Here is a 12598-nt window from a genome sequence, read left to right as displayed (position 1 = left end):
TCACCAGTTGATGATGCTGTGTCATGTTCCAGAGGCATTGTGATCTTCTTGGCCCAGTCGATGGTGTTGATTGCAGGATGGGTGTGTGGGAGGTGGGGGGACCTCCCGTCGATGGTTACTGCTGGGGGGAGCAGCAGTGAACACCCATCCTGCAGTCAAGCCATCGAATGGGCCGAGAAGATCACAGCTCCTCTGGAACTCGTACGATGCAACATCACCAACTGGTGACAAGTCAAAGTCCTCCACCATTTTGGTTAATCAGGGGCTGTTTCTCCCGTCATTTCTTCCTAGTTTCCTTTAGTGTTCGTCCTCTTCTTTGTCCTTCTAGGTTTCTTCCTCTGTACTTTCATGACCTCCTGAGAATCTTGAAACACTTTAGCTGCCAGGTCCTTGATGAACTCCCTGACAGAGTCATATTCCCCTCTTTCCTCAGAATCACACAGGAGATCGTTGGCATAGTTGACCTTCTGCTTCCTTCCTGCATTGTCGCTCTTCAGACCCTTGGCACCTATCAGGGTCGAACTTGAGTGCCCGCTTCCTGTAGGCCCACCCTATGTCCTTCAAATTAGCCGTTTCGGCAATTCCCAGGATGTAGTAGGGGCAGCCGTGACGTTGCATTCTATGGAGGGCTTTGGCGGCTGCAAGCAAATCTTCTCGACCATCTAATCCTTCAAGCTGGACCATAGCTTCGCTGTGTCTGCCAAGCAACAAGAGATAATCCCAGCCTCAGCCTGTAGTCTGCTTGGTCGTCAGCCACATCCAGTACTCTGAGGAAACATTCACAAGCTTCTCCCAGGCGTCCAAGCTTGTAGAACATGTTTCCTTTTGCCTTGGCTTCTTCAACAAAATCATCGTTCTTAGGCTTTTCTTTTTCGTTCTTCTTTGGAAGCGACTGAATTCTGGCTTCCATGCAGACCTCGAGTCTCCTGTGTCTCACGACCATGATTTTTCACTTGATAGTGATTTCTAGCAAGAACAGAGACTGGTTCTCGCTGTTAGGCTCACAGTCTCTCCTCGAGTTCTGTGACCACCTGGATCAGTCTCTTTCTTTCGACTTTGTGGGCCTTGACCTTCTCCTCGAGGTACCCACAGTAGAAATCGTTGTCCTCTGCTTGTCACTGCAGCTCTTCTACTTTTTTCCGGCTCTTCTCACATTCTTTCTCTCTGCATGCAAGTTCTCCGTGCAGATTTTCTGCTTCCTTTTCCTTCAGCGTTAATGCCTTCTGCAACTCTTCTATTTGCTGCCTCAGGTGTTTATTCACCTCTTCAGCAGACTCACGTTCTTTACAAAACCCTTCAACGTTATGCTTCTCTTCCAATCAACTGGTCCAGCAAATCTTGGTTTGTCAAATTCAAGTCTTCGATCTCATCAAAGAGGAAAATGTTCTCCTCCTGAGCAATCCGTCCAGCCTTCCTTCAGGAGAGAGATCATCTCGGTGGCGTAGAAAATGTCGTCTTCGGCGTCCATCCGGCCAGTTGCAGCAGCATCTTGAGCAATCTGGAGAGCTTTCTGGCCTCCAATGCACTGATGTGCGCGGCCAAGAAGTCCTCCCAGAACAAGAGCTGCTGCGTTATTACCAATAAACAATCCGAGATTTCGGATTCCATTTATAATAGGTTGTACCACTGTCAGAGCCATAATTCAGGGTTGCCGTTTTGAGGAATTTCGTTGAATAGTGTGGCTTTCTGGTGACATCTGGCAACCCTCCGTGGCTTTTCCGACCACAGGCCACGTCGCTGTGGAATAAAATTCCACGGCACTGAAGAAAAAAATTCTTCACTTTGCCTTTTTATGTTTTATTATGAAAATAAAGCTATAAAACATATCCTGCTTATTTATAGAAATGAATTTTATTGCAACCTTTACTTTTCCTCGTCAATAATACTTTATACTAAAGTAGTGACGTCACTGACGTGGATTTTTTTTTTTTTTACGTCACGGAAAATAATTCTACTCTGGAAAATACGCATTCTAACCATTAAAGTTTCCGCATTCTAACCGTTAAATCATAAAATTAACGTTCAAAAAAAATTTTGTGTCTTTTGTGTGGTATTAATCCCAAATGGGTGATAAATAAGACAAATAACCTCGGAATTGAACCAGAGGTTAGCCTAGGCCTACAACAGAGTGACTCCAGACGTAAATCACACTCCACCGGCACTTCACCGTACATCCTTCTTCTTGACAAGGGTAAGTGTCAACGATTAACATAATACATCATAACCATATCATTATGCAAATAATTAATAATGATATAGTAGGCTACTCAATAAATCTTTTGTATTATTCCTCCAAAAGGTAGCTATGGCTAACAAAAGAAAATTGCGGGATGATTGGCTATTAACGGAGGAGTTTAAACCCTGGTTATCCAGGGCAGAGGGTGATCCCACCAAAGCATTATGCAATATTTGTCAGAAGAAGTTTCATGCAGAACTGACGACTATCAAACGGCACAAGGTAAAGGAAACAATCACTTTTATTCTTCTACTGTATTAATTTGATTTACTGCTGATAATTGTGAAAATGATACAAACCGTATGAATTTTTTATAACTTGTGTTAATTCAACAGACAACCAACATTCATCTCGTCAGTGAAGCCAGTCAGACCCAGAATGACGAAGACCCCCATAGGCCTAATGTGCAACACCAGATAAAATTGGCAACAATCTTGCTGATTTGCTTTATTGCAGAACACAACCTGCCTCTCTTGATTGCCGACCATCTCATTGACTTATGTAAAACAATGTTTCCAGATTCGGTAATTGCACAAGGCCTACAAATGAAAAGAACAAAATGCACTGAAATAACAAAAAAACGTAGGTACCTGTATGACAAATGATTTAGTTGAAAAATTAAAGAGCAATTTATTTTCCATTATCATAGACGAGTCAACTGACGTCACTGCAAGCAAGTTCCTCACTATTATAGTTAAGTATTTTGACTCTAAAAATTGTACCATTAAGACTAGAATGCTAGACCTAATTGATATTTATGAAGGTAATGCTGAAAACGTTGGTTCTAGTGGGGAAGTACTTTTCAAAAAACTTATGGGAATATTAGAGGCTCATCAGATTCCTCTGAGTAACTTCATAGGATTTGCTGCAGATGGTGCTTCAAATGTAATGGGTGCATTTAACTCCCTGAGCAGTAGGCTAAAGGAAACACTACCTGGGATTACAATTTTTAAATTTATTTGTCATTCAATTAATCTTTGTTCTTCAGAGGCTGCGAAAACCCTGCCTAGGCAATGCGAGGATTTCATACGCAATGTCTATACTCAAAAGGAAATATGAATTCAAGCAATTTCATGGTATTTTTGAGTCAAAATCCCACAAAATCCTCCATGCATGCCAGACACGCTGGCTCTCCTTTCACCAAGCAGTTGGAAGAGTTTTAGAACAGTGGAAGGCACTGAAAGAATATTTTATAAAGAAAGAATCAGAGGAAAAACTCAGGGCGGTAGACTTGATTGTTAAAGACATGAACGACCCTTCAATTTATCTTTATTTAAATTTTCTCAACTTCATTTTGCCTACATTTAATGCATTAAATCTAATGTTTCAGAGGCAGACTCCAACTATTCATTTAATACATTTTGAAATAAATTGGTTGTATAAGACGCTGTTGCTATATTTCTGCCGTAAGGACCTTGTTGATAAAGCAGACTTAATATCTTTTGACCCTAATCTTGAAAAAAACCATGTGCCTTTGAACAATATCTACTTAGGGGCAGCAGTGCATGGGCTACTTCAAACCGAACACTACAGACATCAACCATTTTTAAACCATGTAAGGTATAGGTGCAGATCATTCATGATAAAAATGTGTATGGAGTTACAGAAAAGATTTAACCTAAAACATCCATTATGGCATATGGCTTCATTCTTTAATCCTGATAAACTCCTTGATAACAACACGAGGTCCATATTAGTAACATTATTACCTTTTACTGAAATTGTACCCCGTATTTACAAGGGGAATATCCAAGATTTAGACAATGAGTGGAGAAATCTCGACAGCATTTCCCTGCCTGCAGAACTCAGGTCAGAACAGTGTAATAATATTATTAACTTTTATAGAACACTACGAGAAATTAAAAAAGATAATGTGCACCAATTCAAAAATCTTGCTACGTTTGCTTTGCAAATTATATCATAACAAACACGGATGCTGAAAGACTTTTCTCGAAACTGAATTTAATAAAAACTGATATGAGGAATAAACATAGTTTACAATCAACTCAAGCATTAACTTTCGTTTCAGAGGCAGTGAGGGAACAAGGAAGTTGTTACAAGTTTAAGCCATCAGAGGCAATGATATCCGTTGCGTAAGAAAATATTAGCAATAAGGATATAACAGTTATTGTTTATTTTTGGTTCTTATATACTTAATCTGAAAAAAGGTGCTTGTCTATGTTATTTTTGTCCTTTTGTAAGTTATTGGCTTGTGATTGTTTTGATTATTCATATGCTGTTTACTTGTAAATATATTGTGAAAGTATGAAATTGTTTTATTTAATCCATTTTGAGGTATTAGATTTGAAAGAAATAGAACTGTAGGATTTAATTTGAAATAGCAAAATAGTTTACCATAATCAACGTTTTCTTTGAAAAGACGATGTCAAAATAGAAAACCTTTAATCTCCCTCGAAAGGTGAAAATGAGGTTTGTACTACGTTTTTGTACACTACATATTACGATTTTTTGCATCACTATATTTCTGCATGTGACAGCTCTAAAATGAATTAGAAAACGTATAATTTACTGTATATCGATTTACAATATCATTGACCTCCTAAGTATGTGAAAAAACGTTTGTTGAAAGTTTGTGAAGCACTCGCCTAAAAAGTGCCTTCATGAGCTGAGAGGACAGCGGAATTGAAGCTCACGAACGTTCGCTTCCGACTACGATTTCTTTGAAAATCAGAACTGCCTATGGTAACACTACTAAAAGCCACTGTTGTGAAGAAAAAACGGCAACGCTAGCCCTGTCACTCAGCCATTGCGTTTTTCACAAAGTTAAATTAACCAAGAGTAAACATGGTTACCTTTCTTTCCCCCAATCAAAACGTTAGAATTAGAAAACGCCGCTAGAACTCCAGGAATTCCCCAGATCCTCATTTGGGCTACGAGAAGTTTTATTTTTCCTTGCTTCGGGAGATTCCTAGGGAGCCTTCTTTCGGAAGGACTTGGAGCGACTGAAGGTTCCTCCTGAAGACTTCGACAGCTTCAGCAGAAACCATGCAAATGGAGACGACTTGAAAAGTGAGTCAATAAATGATGTCTCCGTCGGGAAATGAACTGAAAAGTCAGATGGAAATTTTGATACTATTTCAGTCACAGATGATTATAAAACAAAAAATAAATTTTAAAGATTTAAGAATGAAAGAAAAAGGGGGCTTTTATGCTTATTTGATGAGGGAAGCGTAAAATTCTTGAGTTCACACACACACACACACACACACACACACACAAATATATATAATATAATATCTATATATATATATAATATATGTGTGTGTCGTGTGTGTGGTGTGTGTGCAAAAAACACACACACATATATGGTTGCACACACACAACCACACACACACACACACACACACACACACATTATATATTATATAATATAATATATTATTATATATATATATATATCATGTATTATTATATGGTGTGTGTGTGTGTGTGTGTGTGTGTGTGTGTGTGTTGTGGTGCAACATACATTTTAGATACTTTCATCTGTGTCTCTGATCACTGTTAATACATTACCATGAGAGAGACAGAGAGAGATTAGGATGCAATTTCATCGAATTATAAAGTCATTTATTTATTTATTCATACAAGTATGGTCAGCAACACCTTCAAAAAGGGGTTGGATTTTTAAGCTCATCCCCCCCCCCCTCTCTCCCAACTCACGTACACCCTACCCTCATATTTTCGAACAGCGTTTTTAACAGGATTTTTAAAGGGCATTTTAACAGTATCTTTTAACAGTACTTCCAACAGGGTTTTTAACAGCACCTTCAAACAGCGTTTAAACTGCATCGTTGAACAGCACTTCTAACAGCATTGTTAACAGCACTGTCAACAGCGTTTTAACAGCACTTTCAAACAGCCTTTTAACAGCATCTTTTAACAGCACTTCTAATAGCATTCTAACAGCACTTTCAAACAGCGTTTTAACAGAATCTTTTAACAGCACTTTCAAACCGCGTTTTTAACATCTTTTAACAGCACTTCCAACATTTTTAATAGCATCTTTTAACAGCACCTTCAAACAGTGTTTTTGACAGCATCTTTTAACAGCACTTTCAATAGCATTTTTAAGAGCAGTTTTTAAAAGCACCTTCAAACAACAGTTTTAACAGCATCTTTTAACAGCACCTTCAAACAGTATTTTGACAGCATTTTGAACAACGTTTTTTAACAACATCTTCAAACAGTGTTTTTGACAGCATTTTTAACATTAGTGTATAACAGCACCTTCAAACAGGATCATTTAACAGCACTTTCAAACGTTAGTTTATAACAGCACCTTCAAACAGGATCATTTAACAGCAGTTTAACACCACTTTCAATGAGCGTTTTAGCAGCATATTTTAAAACAGTATTTTCGGACATCATTTTAAAACAGCACTTTTTTATATTTTTTAACAGATTTCAAACATCTTCAAACGAATGTCATCTTTTAACAGCATTTTAGAACAACACTTTTAACATTTTTGAACAGCATTGGAGCAGCATTTCAATGCCCTTTCCGATCATTTGGAAAGATAAAATTAGTTCAGCTATCGGACGATTGCCAATTTTTTTTTATTTGTTGCTAGCCATTTCACTCTTGTAAACTCGCTCTCTCTCTCTCTCTCTCTCTCTCTCTCTCTCTCAAAGCGATGAGGGGTGTGGGTGGGTGGAGGTGGGCTTGGTATCGAAGTGTTGGTGGGGGGGGGGGGGGGGGGGGGGGCTACAGAAAGCCAATACGTGTCCGCAGGGAAGCAAAGCTGAAACATAGGCCTAAAGGCGTCCATATATACGTGACCTATCAATATACAATGACATATGATGATAAGACAATACATAACTGATGTTATTATGGACACTTAATTGATGACACCCCCAATACTATATAATAGACCTGTTTGTGACATCTGATGTGGATGGGAGAGAGAGAGAGAGAGAGAGAAACTGAAGAAGTGAAATTTTTGCTGGTTCGTTTATGTGGTGATGACGCCATCCATCCATCCATTTACAATATCTTATCATCATAATAGGTATAGTGGAATTTGGGGTCGATTCCAACCAGAAATACCTTCAACCACAAGAGGGCCTCTATGGTTATAAGAATAATAACAAATAAGGGCATCTTTTTGTCCGGAAGCCATTTGGCCTACAACTACGGTTTGGAAGGGGGTCCTTATAGGGGGTACCGTTTTCGGGGGGGGGGGGGAGTATCGGTTCTTATCTTTTTAGCAGAGGATGATTATCTAATAATCTCTTAGAGCACAGGAGGAGGAGGAGGACTTCTTCTTCGAATTGTCGCTTTCGCATCGTTATCCAACCTGAGTTAATGGTGGTTCTTCCAGATTTCTTTTGGTCAGCCTTATTCGCGCGAGGAAAGATGGAGGAGGGCAACAGGTCTTCTTTAGTCGTCAAGGAATTTGTACCAACTATTAATATCTTTGGGTGACAATGGGGATAGCATTGCGTCCTTCAGACCTTCACTGCTAGAACAAGAGAGAGAGAGAGAGAGAGAGAGTACGTGTGAGTGTGTGTGTGTGTGTGTGTGTGTATTAAGGTAGAATGAGTTGGTCTTTGCTTTCTTTCAGTTCTTGCGAGGGTAGGCTTATGGCTACGTTGTCATTTAAACGTCCATATTGTATACTTAGCTTTTCAATTCTTGAGGTCAAAGCCCAAGTCGAAAGGAATTCTGAGTTTGTAAGAACAGAAAAAATATAATAATAATAAGGAAGGAGGCCCTCTCTCAGGGCAATCGCATTGAATACTATAGCTGTTTCAACGACACTTAATTTATATAGAATCTTCTCAATTCTTCTTTTTATCTTTTTCTCGTCAGCATGTAGCTGGTGTATCAGATTTCCTAAGGACATATAAAGATTTCAGTTGTCTTAGGATTTTCTCCTCTGACTTGTCGACAGCGCACAGGCAGTCATCTATGAGAGTATACAGCAAAGTGAATAAAGATACTGTTTTACATGTATTTATAGCAGGTAAGGGCGTGTACAATCGGTAGGTAGGTCACTCTCTCTCTTTCTCTCTTTGCTTGTTCCTCTCTCTCTCTCTCTCTCTCTCTCTCTCTCTCTCTCTCTCTCTCTCTCTCTCTCTCGTGACGGTATATGGTGTCGGTTGGTTACTTGTATTTCTTCTTATGATGGTAAGAAGAAATTCTGTTTCTTTTACCGTGTTTATAGTGGGCTTTTTCTCCAATATGTGGTGTGCCTCGAGATAACATAGACGTCTCCGGTCCGGTGCATGGTCAATAATTTCTGTGCTCGTTATAAGTTCAGCTCCTTCCGGTCTTCTGTTATGTTTTTCCCTGTAGTGAATGAAAATGGCCCCTTCTTGTTCTTGAAGGTGGTAGGCGAGACGCTTGGAGAGTCTGGTAGTGGTCATCCCGACAGAGGAGTGGTGGCATCTTTCCACCGGGCATGAGAATTCATAGATGACACTCCTCTTCAAAACCGTTTCTGGGGGCGCCGGGTTGTTTTTAAGAAGCAGCTAGTAGAGAAAAAGACCCAATATAGACTCCACTTTTTTAGTCCCGGCCCCCCCCAAGGGGCGGGGCTACCCCCTCCCCCCTCAAAATAAGCTCATGTACGTACGTGAGGCCTAAAAAGGGGCGGGGCAACTCCCCAAACCCCCAAAAGGGGCGTGGCCACCCTGACCCCATATAGACTCCACTTTCCTGGGGGGCATGGCCACCCCGACCCCATATAGACTCCACTATTCTAGGGGGTGTGGCCACCCCTAACCCCAAATTGACTCCATTTGTATTATAAGTTCATGTACGTACATGAGCTCATATTGGGGGGCGTTGTCACCCCTGACCCCAAATCAACTCCACATAATTGATGAGCTCATGCACGTCCATGAGGTCCAAAAGGGGTGGGGGCGTGGCCACATGTGACGTCACGTAACTCTACGGGAATAAAACCACCATTTCAACCCCCCCCCCACACCGACACCAAATTGACCCCACTTTTCTACTCCTGTGACGTCACGTAACTCTTCGGGAATTAAACCATCCTTTCAACCCCCCACCACCGACCCCAAATTGACTCCACTTTCCTACCCCTGTGATGTAACGTAACTCTACTTGAATAAAACCACCATTTCAACCCCGACCCCAAATTGACTCCACCTTTCCTAACCCCCTGTGACGTCACGTAACTCTTCGGGAATAAAACCACCATTCCATCCCCTCGACCCCAAATTGACTCCATTTTTCTACCTCCTGTGACATCACATAACTCTTCGGGAATAAAACCATCCTTTCAACCCCCCACCCCACATTGACTCCACCTTTCCTACCACCCATGACGTCACGTAACTCTACGGTAATAAAACCACCATTTCAACCCCCCATCCCAAATTGTCTCCATTTTCCTACCCCCCAGTGACGTCACGTAACTCTACGGGAAACCCATCATTTCAAACCCCAACCCCAAATCAACTCCACTCTTATGCCCCCCGTGACGTCACGTAACTCTACGGGAATAAAACCACCCGACCCGACCCCAAATAGACTCGGTTCACTGCTTTCTTGCGACTCATGTCCCCTTTAATTGTTTCCTACGTAACCGGGACGTTTACCTCCTCATCCTCCTATAAAATCTCTAAATTTATATATGCACATCGCGAATATAGCCTCTATCGACTTCTCTCTCTCTCTCTCTCTCTCTCTCTCTCTCTCTCTCTCTCTCTCTCTCTCTCTCTCTCTCTCAGCCGTAGTTCCTCAGCAGACATTCAGCTATCCCGAAGGTGCCAGTCCCACTTTATTGGGGTGTAGTGACCTCCAAACAGACTGATGGTAGATTTGTCTTCCTTCCATCCTTACTCCAGTAGAGCACGGGTTGGTTAGGTTATATGAGGGCCATATTGGGTGTCTGGCAACTGTGCATCCTAGTTGCCAGGGTCGCTCACCCCTGGTTGCCCTCTCCACCTCCCCCCCACCCCCCGCCCCCCTTCATGTCTGGGCTCCAGGGGTTTCAGTTAAAGGGCTCACCTATGGCATAAAGGCCCCATTATAAATTAAATGACTGTTGCTGCCTTATGGTTGAAGGGATTTGCTTGAAATTTCTACCACTTTTCTAAAACTAATAATGAAAAAAATCTCGTTCAGAAATTTAGAAATTCAACCTCTAGTAAGTTCATTTTCTTTGCAGTTGAAACAATCATGATGTCACTTTTCAAAAATAATATACGGAATAAAATTTTCATTCAAAAATTAACTTGACAGCAACAGAATCAAGGTATACAGTAATACTACTGTAAGGACAACGCTTTTTCAGTATTTTTATTGCATCTCATCATCGAGCCGTGTTGTTCTTTTAACCATTATATAGAGCGTTCCGCGGCCTTTTTGCCAATGTATAACTAATGTAATTCCATTATTTGTATGTCTTATTATCTTTAAATGTATGTCTGTAAAAAAACACAAATCTACTGTCTCAAGCGTTATTTCTGTTCTCAGCCTTTAACAGACTAATTACGGGCACTCACCTTCAGAGAACCTTTATCGGACTCAATACGGCGCCACAGTTTAGGTCTCTGAAAGCTCCATTCCGAGGACAACGCTGACACCATTAAGAGACCCATCACGACACAGCTTCCAAGCGTGTTTTGGTGCTTTTTGAGGACGGGTAGCTGGGTGCTGGTCAGCCAATACGAAATCAGAAACATCCATCCGACGTGGCAGCCCACTTTTGCCTCAACCAGGGGACGCCAGATATCTTCTTGACCCGCCAAACTTGCGGACCTCCTCGGTTCTTCCCCCAGTGCCACTGTTTTACCCACCATACATCTCTGCCACACATGTGGCCCTGCTCGGCGGCAGCCCCCCCCCCCCCCCCCAACCCCAACCCCAACGTCGCTGCTTGTGGACCTCCTCAAACCCCGCAATCGCTCCTGGGGCTCACTCAGCCTGCCCGATATCGTTGCCACACCTGTGGACCTGCTCACCGGCCCCCCGACGCCGTCACATGTAGTCCTTTTCGGCCCACCGACACCACTGCCGCACCTGTGGATCTCCTCTGCCTGCCGACACCGCTGCCTGTGGGCTTCCTCGACCTACTGACGTCACTGCCTCACCTGCGGTTCCTCTCTGCCCGCCAGACGCCGTTGCCGCACTGGGGGACCTCCTCAGCCCAACCTACGCCGCCGCCACACCTGGGGGTCCCCACAGCCCGTCCCACGCCGCCTCCACACACAATGCAGCTCTCTCCACAGTCTTGGTTGCCCTCAGTCGACAGTAAAACCCCCCAGGCAACCGCTAAGGGAGGCATCCTGCCAGCCAGCAACGCCAAAGGACTTGGCATTCGATAACGCCCCACAACAAGTGTCACAAGGACACGGGGTCGCTTCCTGCCTCCAAGATATTTTTCATCCAATAATTATTTCATAATCATTGTCTTGGGTGGGGGGGAGTATTTGTAAGGACAACGCATTTTCAATATTTCTATTGCATCTCATCATCAAGTCGCGTTGTTCCTTTAACCATTCTATAGAGCGTTCCGCGGCCTTTCCGCCGATGTATAATTCATGTATTTCCATTATTTGTATGTCTTATTATCTTTAAATGTATGTCTGTAAGAAAACACAAAACTACTGTCTCAAGAGCATGTCATTTCTGCTCTCTGTGCGAGTCGGTACTACTTATCCGTCCGCACCCGCCTATGTCAACCCAGTTTGACTGTAATAAATCAACCAAGGGCTGCTCTTGAGCAAGAGCCCGTGCTGGCATAAAGCCAGCTTAATCTTAAACAACAACTAGGTAAAAAAACCGTAGGGTCCAGAGTGGACCATGTACGATCAGCGTGTACAATCCCTAAAAAAGTTCATTATAACGCGTCCTGACATCGGAGATGGGCATCAGTCGCGACTTCTTGTTGGTGAGAAACGGAGCTAAAGACTTCTACTTTCCTTTCGAAGTAAGTATTTTCTCCAAAGTTAGAATCAAGATTTAAACAGAGGGTATTGAAAACGGTCTCAAACGTACTGCAAATCTCACCAAAACGCGTTCAACATTTTTACTTACAACTCGAGGTATTTAGAAGATTGACGCCATCTCGATGTTTACGGAGTCGCTTGTGTCAATAAACTAACCATTTCCTGTGATAAATCCGCACACCACTTGTACCCACAGACGCTGGGGCACTTTTATCACAACAATCTGAAAACTTTTCCTCACCTGTTTTGTAGAAGAAGACGACGAAGAGTGCACTTCGATAATTTTTTAAATGAATAGTAAAACATCAATATTTTACATATTTATGATGATTAATTTGAAAATATTCGTTATTGGAAAAGTAACTCGATTCTGACTTAAATTTAAGTAATTATTTTTTTGGAATTAGAACGTTC

The 12598-nt window shown here is 41.9% G+C and overlaps 1 pseudogene; it reads left to right on the top strand.

The window, feature by feature from the left end:
- The first annotated feature begins 941 nt into the window (after positions 1 to 941).
- On the top strand, positions 942 to 8668 carry LOC135203411 (uncharacterized; annotated as a pseudogene).
- Positions 8669 to 12598: the final 3930 nt, after the last annotated feature.

Source organism: Macrobrachium nipponense, chromosome 36, assembly GCF_015104395.2.
Source record: "Macrobrachium nipponense isolate FS-2020 chromosome 36, ASM1510439v2, whole genome shotgun sequence".
NCBI lineage: Eukaryota > Metazoa > Arthropoda > Malacostraca > Decapoda > Palaemonidae > Macrobrachium > Macrobrachium nipponense.
This window is presented reverse-complemented; position numbering and strand designations above follow the sequence as displayed.